This window comes from Ambystoma mexicanum, chromosome 2p, assembly GCF_040938575.1.
Source record: "Ambystoma mexicanum isolate Mex_15411 chromosome 2p, UKY_AmexF1_1, whole genome shotgun sequence".
In the NCBI taxonomy this organism is placed as follows: Eukaryota; Metazoa; Chordata; class Amphibia; order Caudata; family Ambystomatidae; genus Ambystoma; species Ambystoma mexicanum.
In genome coordinates, this window is record NC_090923.1 from 157,648,430 (window position 1) to 157,658,438 (window position 10,009).

Genomic DNA, 10,009 nt, shown 5'->3' on the forward strand with positions numbered 1-10,009 from the left:
TTAAGTTGCCATTTTCAATGTAACACTGGATTAAGTGTATATCACTTTGAACACATATTGTGTAGTGTTTTACTTCACCTTGTCACTTTGTTATGACATAATGTATGATTTCTCCTTTGAAACTTTGTTTTGAAAAATGTAATTGTGTTTAATAGAGATTGGACAATTAAAATGTACCACATCTCTAGGAACCTTTGTGAATGTTGTCTTATTTGGAGGCTAGTCTTCAACATAGACTCCAGACTGTAATTGTTATGTATTTACATTGCTTAAAAACACGAGCAATACCACATAGAACTTATTGTTTACCTATTTGTTGGGATCTAAAGAATTGGACTACGGTTCCTTAGGAGTGCATCCAGGCTAATTGCTTAGTAATAAGCGGTTTTGGTTTTTCTGTATTTATTGTATCCCAAGTGGTCTTGTGATGCTAGCCATTTTCACCTGAAATAATTTTAACACCTCTTGAATGAGGCCTTTATCAATTTATGCTTTGTGATTTGAATTTATATAATTTCTTTGATAAAAAAGCTGTGCACTCTCATCTCCAATTCTTTTCAGAGATACTTTAAATCAGTTCAGGCCAGCCCTATCAATGAGTATTCTCTGAAAGACACAGGAAACCCCACGCTTTGGATTGGAGTATTAATTAAGATTTAGATAGCGGAAAGACATCCAAAGGAAACAATTCAAAAATAACGGTATCAAGGATTTTATTAAACCTGATACTAATTTAATATATCAAACAAATCATGATTAAATCTGCACTTGTAATAACAATTTACATAGCAGGAAACAACTTTTATTAAAAAAGACACATCTATATAATAAAAATCATCTTATTCAATCATCCAAGCATACAACCTCATCCATCCATTTAGACAAACCATTCATACTAAACACCAATCAATGTACGACATAAAATCTATAGGAAAATTCATCATAATTAATTCATCTGAAAGATTTATAGAAAGAACATGAAATCAATTTGACGGGCCACAGCAGATGACATCAGTGGCCTAGGCAATTAAGATGGGTCCCAGAGTTTTCTAACCACGACCTCATCTTAGTCCAAACTCGACCGGTTTCGACGTATATACTTTAGTGTAGTGACGTCTTCATCAGGAGTAACAAAAGTATATTCTAACATCAAGAAAGAAAGAAAATCAAAGATAATACATATCAATGTGTGAAGCCCTTGTACTTGGACAAAAAACATATAACATCCATAATAAAAATATCTATAGTGGAACAATAGGTAATAATATACAAGAGCCTGCTACCAACCCGGGAAAAGTTCCAGGATGGACCTGAGGTGTCTGGCAGAAAGTAGTGCTACCCTCTTGTATTGGTGTCTCCGAGAGGCAGATAAGAGCCAGGCCATAGACAGAATCAATGCTACAGATATACAAATGTACACATAAATATCACAAGGTCAATATGTCGATCCTCCACTACAGCGGCCCTCGGGCAGGACACGAGAGTCACATACTTAAGATAGACCTAAAGAATATTAACTAACCTTCATTCATGCAATGGAAGGCTGTGCGTCTCTTCCTTAAATTGTACGCTGTGTTCACTTATATTAAACAATAGCTTCTCCGTAGAAGTTCCTGCAGATAGCGAAGTGTATGGACGCCAACGTTCTTCTCGAGAATGTCCAAACGCTCGTTCAACCAGCGGTCATAAATTTGAAGGTGACTCCCCGGATCCAGGGTTGGCTGCACCTGATGTTATATGGGCCTAAACACAACACAAGAGTTTGAGTATGTGAGAGACCGGTTGTTCTTACAATTATATTATTGGCTACACCCAAAGTGAATTACTTCCAATTGAAAATAAATTGATGAATTAATACCACAATTGTGACTAAACAAATACGGCTTGCTGAAAAGCTTACTATTTAGAGAATTTCAAAAAGGTAGGGGGGGAGGGGTTGCATTTGAAAATTGCTCAATATTTCCGACTCCAGATTACTTGACTCGGATGGGGTTTAACGGAAAGCCAAGGATGTAGGGCTCCCTTCTCTAAACAATAAAGGCAAGAAGCGATTTGGAAAACCGCCGTGATTCGAAAGGCCCCCACACGACAGAATGTTTACCTTAAGCGAAAGAACTCGCCAGTTCTCACAGTAGCTAGTCACCCGTATCCCAGCTGGGTCCGATTGAAAGTGGCGTGCAACACAGTATCACCGTTTCAAGGGTATTGATATATGCGTGAAAAACATCATGTGATCACGTAATTAACCACGTGACCACAAACTGAACTGGCCTACGTTCTAAATGGCCGTACCCTCTCAGATGAAAGACGCACGTGATTAGGCAGTATACCAGTGTACTACCCGACATATATAAAATGTTATGACAGGTAGTATTTAGTTACTCGAATTCCATGGTTCCATGGTATTAAGGCCCAATGTTAATGTTTTTAGATTAAATATCCACATTTGTTCCTTGTAATCTAAATTTTTTAATAGTTGGGGTTGGTTTTGTGCATATACTTTTTCTATGCAAAACCATTCCATCTGATCAGCCGTATGGCCCATCTCGACAAAATGGATTACCATTGGGGCATTGAGGTTTCGAGTTCTGATCTTTGAACGATGTTCGTTAATACGGGTACTCACTTCTCTGGTTGTTTTGCCTACATAAAACAACTGGCATGGGCAACGAATGGCATAAATGACATTCTTACTTTTACAAGTGGTAAAGGTACGAAGGGTCCACTTTCTGGTCTGTGAATCAAATGACGTAGTTTTTTTGGAAAACTTACAAGCAACACATGAAGTGCAGGGATAGTGTCCCACCACTGGGTTAGAATTGGTATCGCGGATTGTATGCACTTTAGGAAAAGTTCTACTGGCACGAGTAATCTTTTGCTTCAAATTTTTACTTTTTTTGAAAGCAAATAGAGGTCTGGGTATAGATGTTCCTGATGTATTAAGAATTCGCCAGTTTTTTAAGATGATCCCTCTAATAGCATTACTGTGTTGACAAAAAGTTGAGACACATACTAATTCATCTTTCTTTTCAATGTCTCGCTTGGGTGTCAATAAGAGGTCTCTGTTGATATATCGAGCTCTCTTTTTGGATTTTTTTATAAGTTTCTTTGGATATCCCCGTTCCAATAGTCTTTTTTCCAAAATTGCTGCATGTTTGACAAAATCTGCGATATCTGTGCAGTTACGGCGTAGCCGTAAGAACATCCCATATGGTAAGTTACAAAGTAAACTGGCTGGATGTTGGCTCTCATATTTCAACGTGGTATTTCTCTCTGTGGGTTTTCTATGTAATTCTGTGCAGAGATACCCTTCTTTGAAAAAAATAGACAAATCCAAGAAAGGAATTCTAGATACTGAATATTCAAAAGTGAAATGAATATCTAAGTCTACCGCATTAAGCCATTGAACAAATAAAGTCAATGATGTTGATGAGCCTTCCCAAATCATAAGTATATCGTCGATGTATCGACGGTACACCTTGATTTGGCCCCTAAATGGGTTAAATGCTGACAGGATTTTTTCTTCCTCCAAGAGTGCCATGAAAATAATGGCAAGATTTGGTGCAAAAGTGCACCCCATCGCTGTCCCTTTACATTGCAAAAAGAATTCCTCCTTGAATTTAAAAAAACTGTTCTTAAGGACTAGCTCTGCTGCTTTACATAGGAATTCTGTGGGAACCAAATGTGGTTGCATGCGCCGATCTAGCATTATGCGCAGGCTCTCCACCGCTCTATCCTGAGGGATATTTGTATAAAGCGCTTCAATATCAAGCGTTACTAGAATTTGAGTACTGGGATCAAATGCTTTTGTTTCAACGAGGTTGATGACGTCTCTCGAGTCAAGAAGAAATGTGGGCGTGGCCATCGCCAGTGGTTTAATAAAGAAATCAATGTATTTCGAAAGGGGTTCCAGTAGTGAACCACAACCCGAGACTATAGGTCGTCCTGGGGGGTTCTCAGTATCTTTATGTATTTTAGGCATAATGTAAAATAAAGGTATGCGATCTTCCGACAGGTTGATAAATTCAGCCTCTTTAGTGGAAAGGAAACCCGATTGGTTTCCTTCTTCAGTGAGTTTGAGTACCTTTAGCTTAATCATTTCTGATGGATCTTTCACCAATTTGGAATAGTGCCCAGGAATGTGTAGAAGTCTCAGAGCTTCTTGATCATAACGATCAGCATCCCAAACAACTATCCCACCACCCTTATCTGCAGCCTTAATAACTATTGATTGGTCCGAGGCTAATCTCTCGATAGCCTCGAACTCAGAAAGCGTCAGATTGGGTCCTTGTCGATTTCTTGGATGGCCAATAACTTTCTCTATTTCTTTGAGAACTAATTTTTCAAAGATCAAGACCTCTGGAGGCAAATCATTAGAGTTGGGGGTAAAGGTGGAAGGTTTAGAGAAGCCTGAGATGTTGGATTCCCTAGAGGTCACATTATTCGAAAAGAAAAGCTTTAGCCTTAATTTACGCAAAAAACCTTTTACTTCACTCATGATAGACATTGCACTTGGATTTTGAGTCGGAACAAAAGATAGACCACATTTAAGAATTGATGTTTCCGCAGGTGTTAATATACGGGAGGATAAATTAAAAATTGGCATTGTTTCATTTACCACCTGTATGCTCGATTCCGGGTCTGAAAGTCCCGGTGCATCATCCCTTGTCCCGGGGCGTTCTGCATCGGCATATTGTGTGTCATTTGACCTTGGGGGATGTTTCTGCGGCCTCTTCGGCCGCCCCTTGCTCGAAAAGGGTGATTGCCCGAGGCATGATTGTTCAATTCCTCATTACCTGAATTACTAGAGGAAGTGTCTGAAAATGTCACCCATCTTTTTTTATTTGTATTATTGGGTCCCATAATCCAATTAGTGTTAGTTTTCCAAACCGTCTGAGGGTTAAAATCTTCCGCTAGATAGGGATACACCAATTCTTTCTTAAATAATGAAATGTCCTTTTTAAGTTTATTGGTCTTTTTTTCAATAGTAAGCTTCTTAAATTCCTGAAAAGATTTTTCTATCTGTTCAAGCTTTTGTTTAGATTCCACAATCAAAGTGTTGGTCAAAAAAGATTTTTCTTGTTCCGACAGCGTTTCTTGTATCTTCCCACTGACTCTTTGGGCCGTGGTTATGGTTAATACTAACAAATCACGGCTACATTTGGTAGCAACTTGACTAAAAGCCACTTTATAATCGTTGTCATCCAGGAAAAGACATGGGATAATTTTAACCTGCAGGCCTTGTGGAATAATACTAGATCTCAAATATTCCTTAAGTATATGACCGTGCATTTCTGTGCGGAATTGCTTCTTCTTTAAATTCAGAAGAGCATCTCCCGTGGCACCTTGATTTGATGTTGGTAATTGTAAATTTTCAAAAAATGATGGACCTTGAATAAGTTCTGTTATTTGTGCCTCCGTGAAGGAGATGGTATCTGTTTCTGCCATGGCCTGGAAAATACCACCAGTCCGGAGTACACCAAATTGACACACCCAGTGCAATAAATGTGAAAAAAGTTAAATTATCCTAAATAGGAAAAAACATTACAGTGTTAAAAAGTATATATATAACCTGTACAGCCAAGGGCTGGAAATATGTATTCTCTGAAAGACACAGGAAACCCCACGCTTTGGATTGGAGTATTAATTAAGATTTAGATAGCGGAAAGACATCCAAAGGAAACAATTCAAAAATAACGGTATCAAGGATTTTATTAAACCTGATACTAATTTAATATATCAAACAAATCATGATTAAATCTGCACTTGTAATAACAATTTACATAGCAGGAAACAACTTTTATTAAAAAAGACACATCTATATAATAAAAATCATCTTATTCAATCATCCAAGCATACAACCTCATCCATCCATTTAGACAAACCATTCATACTAAACACCAATCAATGTACGACATAAAATCTATAGGAAAATTCATCATAATTAATTCATCTGAAAGATTTATAGAAAGAACATGAAATCAATTTGACGGGCCACAGCAGATGACATCAGTGGCCTAGGCAATCAAAAGTGAAATGAATATCTAAGTCTACCGCATTAAGCCATTGAACAAATAAAGTCAATGATGTTGATGAGCCTTCCCAAATCATAAGTATATCGTCGATGTATCGACGGTACACCTTGATTTGGCCCCTAAATGGGTTAAATGCTGACAGGATTTTTTCTTCCTCCAAGAGTGCCATGAAAATAATGGCAAGATTTGGTGCAAAAGTGCACCCCATCGCTGTCCCTTTACATTGCAAAAAGAATTCCTCCTTGAATTTAAAAAAACTGTTCTTAAGGACTAGCTCTGCTGCTTTACATAGGAATTCTGTGGGAACCAAATGTGGTTGCATGCGCCGATCTAGCATTATGCGCAGGCTCTCCACCGCTCTATCCTGAGGGATATTTGTATAAAGCGCTTCAATATCAAGCGTTACTAGAATTTGAGTACTGGGATCAAATGCTTTTGTTTCAACGAGGTTGATGACGTCTCTCGAGTCAAGAAGAAATGTGGGCGTGGCCATCGCCAGTGGTTTAATAAAGAAATCAATGTATTTCGAAAGGGGTTCCAGTAGTGAACCACAACCCGAGACTATAGGTCGTCCTGGGGGGTTCTCAGTATCTTTATGTATTTTAGGCATAATGTAAAATAAAGGTATGCGATCTTCCGACAGGTTGATAAATTCAGCCTCTTTAGTGGAAAGGAAGAGACGCACAGCCTTCCATTGCATGAATGAAGGTTAGTTAATATTCTTTAGGTCTATCTTAAGTATGTGACTCTCGTGTCCTGCCCGAGGGCCGCTGTAGTGGAGGATCGACATATTGACCTTGTGATATTTATGTGTACATTTGTATATCTGTAGCATTGATTCTGTCTATGGCCTGGCTCTTATCTGCCTCTCGGAGACACCAATACAAGAGGGTAGCACTACTTTCTGCCAGACACCTCAGGTCCATCCTGGAACTTTTCCCGGGTTGGTAGCAGGCTCTTGTATATTATTACCTATTGTTCCACTATAGATATTTTTATTATGGATGTTATATGTTTTTTGTCCAAGTACAAGGGCTTCACACATTGATATGTATTATCTTTGATTTTCTTTCTTTCTTGATGTTAGAATATACTTTTGTTACTCCTGATGAAGACGTCACTACACTAAAGTATATACGTCGAAACCGGTCGAGTTTGGACTAAGATGAGGTCGTGGTTAGAAAACTCTGGGACCCATCTTAATTGCCTAGGCCACTGATGTCATCTGCTGTGGCCCGTCAAATTGATTTCATGTTCTTTCTATAAATCTTTCAGATGAATTAATTATGATGAATTTTCCTATAGATTTTATGTCGTACATTGATTGGTGTTTAGTATGAATGGTTTGTCTAAATGGATGGATGAGGTTGTATGCTTGGATGATTGAATAAGATGATTTTTATTATATAGATGTGTCTTTTTTAATAAAAGTTGTTTCCTGCTATGTAAATTGTTATTACAAGTGCAGATTTAATCATGATTTGTTTGATATATTAAATTAGTATCAGGTTTAATAAAATCCTTGATACCGTTATTTTTGAATTGTTTCCTTTGGATGTCTTTCCGCTATCTAAATCTTAATTAATACTCCAATCCAAAGCGTGGGGTTTCCTGTGTCTTTCAGAGAATACATATTTCCAGCCCTTGGCTGTACAGGTTATATATATACTTTTTAACACTGTAATGTTTTTTCCTATTTAGGATAATTTAACTTTTTTCACATTTATTGCACTGGGTGTGTCAATTTGGTGTACTCCGGACTGGTGGTATTTTCCAGGCCATGGCAGAAACAGATACCATCTCCTTCACGGAGGCACAAATAACAGAACTTATTCAAGGTCCATCATTTTTTGAAAATTTACAATTACCAACATCAAATCAAGGTGCCACGGGAGATGCTCTTCTGAATTTAAAGAAGAAGCAATTCCGCACAGAAATGCACGGTCATATACTTAAGGAATATTTGAGATCTAGTATTATTCCACAAGGCCTGCAGGTTAAAATTATCCCATGTCTTTTCCTGGATGACAACGATTATAAAGTGGCTTTTAGTCAAGTTGCTACCAAATGTAGCCGTGATTTGTTAGTATTAACCATAACCACGGCCCAAAGAGTCAGTGGGAAGATACAAGAAACGCTGTCGGAACAAGAAAAATCTTTTTTGACCAACACTTTGATTGTGGAATCTAAACAAAAGCTTGAACAGATAGAAAAATCTTTTCAGGAATTTAAGAAGCTTACTATTGAAAAAAAGACCAATAAACTTAAAAAGGACATTTCATTATTTAAGAAAGAATTGGTGTATCCCTATCTAGCGGAAGATTTTAACCCTCAGACGGTTTGGAAAACTAACACTAATTGGATTATGGGACCCAATAATACAAATAAAAAAAGATGGGTGACATTTTCAGACACTTCCTCTAGTAATTCAGGTAATGAGGAATTGAACAATCATGCCTCGGGCAATCACCCTTTTCGAGCAAGGGGCGGCCGAAGAGGCCGCAGAAACATCCCCCAAGGTCAAATGACACACAATATGCCGATGCAGAACGCCCCGGGACAAGGGATGATGCACCGGGACTTTCAGACCCGGAATCGAGCATACAGGTGGTAAATGAAACAATGCCAATTTTTAATTTATCCTCCCGTATATTAACACCTGCGGAAACATCAATTCTTAAATGTGGTCTATCTTTTGTTCCGACTCAAAATCCAAGTGCAATGTCTATCATGAGTGAAGTAAAAGGTTTTTTGCGTAAATTAAGGCTAAAGCTTTTCTTTTCGAATAATGTGACCTCTAGGGAATCCAACATCTCAGGCTTCTCTAAACCTTCCACCTTTACCCCCAACTCTAATGATTTGCCTCCAGAGGTCTTGATCTTTGAAAAATTAGTTCTCAAAGAAATAGAGAAAGTTATTGGCCATCCAAGAAATCGACAAGGACCCAATCTGACGCTTTCTGAGTTCGAGGCTATCGAGAGATTAGCCTCGGACCAATCAATAGTTATTAAGGCTGCAGATAAGGGTGGTGGGATAGTTGTTTGGGATGCTGATCGTTATGATCAAGAAGCTCTGAGACTTCTACACATTCCTGGGCACTATTCCAAATTGGTGAAAGATCCATCAGAAATGATTAAGCTAAAGGTACTCAAACTCACTGAAGAAGGAAACCAATCGGGTTTCCTTTCCACTAAAGAGGCTGAATTTATCAACCTGTCGGAAGATCGCATACCTTTATTTTACATTATGCCTAAAATACATAAAGATACTGAGAACCCCCCAGGACGACCTATAGTCTCGGGTTGTGGTTCACTACTGGAACCCCTTTCGAAATACATTGATTTCTTTATTAAACCACTGGCGATGGCCACGCCCACATTTCTTCTTGACTCGAGAGACGTCATCAACCTCGTTGAAACAAAAGCATTTGATCCCAGTACTCAAATTCTAGTAACGCTTGATATTGAAGCGCTTTATACAAATATCCCTCAGGATAGAGCGGTGGAGAGCCTGCGCATAATGCTAGATCGGCGCATGCAACCACATTTGGTTCCCACAGAATTCCTATGTAAAGCAGCAGAGCTAGTCCTTAAGAACAGTTTTTTTAAATTCAAGGAGGAATTCTTTTTGCAATGTAAAGGGACAGCGATGGGGTGCACTTTTGCACCAAATCTTGCCATTATTTTCATGGCACTCTTGGAGGAAGAAAAAATCCTGTCAGCATTTAACCCATTTAGGGGCCAAATCAAGGTGTACCGTCGATACATCGACGATATACTTATGATTTGGGAAGGCTCATCAACATCATTGACTTTATTTGTTCAATGGCTTAATGCGGTAGACTTAGATATTCATTTCACTTTTGAATATTCAGTATCTAGAATTCCTTTCTTGGATTTGTCTATTTTTTTCAAAGAAGGGTATCTCTGCACAGAATTACATAGAAAACCCACAGAGAGAAATACCACGTTGAA

General features: G+C 38.3%; 1 long non-coding RNA gene across 1 annotated transcript; it reads right to left on the reverse strand.

Annotated features, from left to right (window-relative positions):
• Positions 1-696: 696 nt before the first annotated feature.
• On the reverse strand, positions 697-3,254 carry LOC138566305 (uncharacterized). The gene is made up of 2 exons (XR_011301898.1): positions 1,523-3,254; positions 697-1,143 (listed from the first exon to the last, which is right to left on the reverse strand). It is a non-coding gene; the product is annotated as an uncharacterized lncRNA (long non-coding RNA).
• Between the last annotated feature and the right edge of the window lie 6,755 nt (positions 3,255-10,009).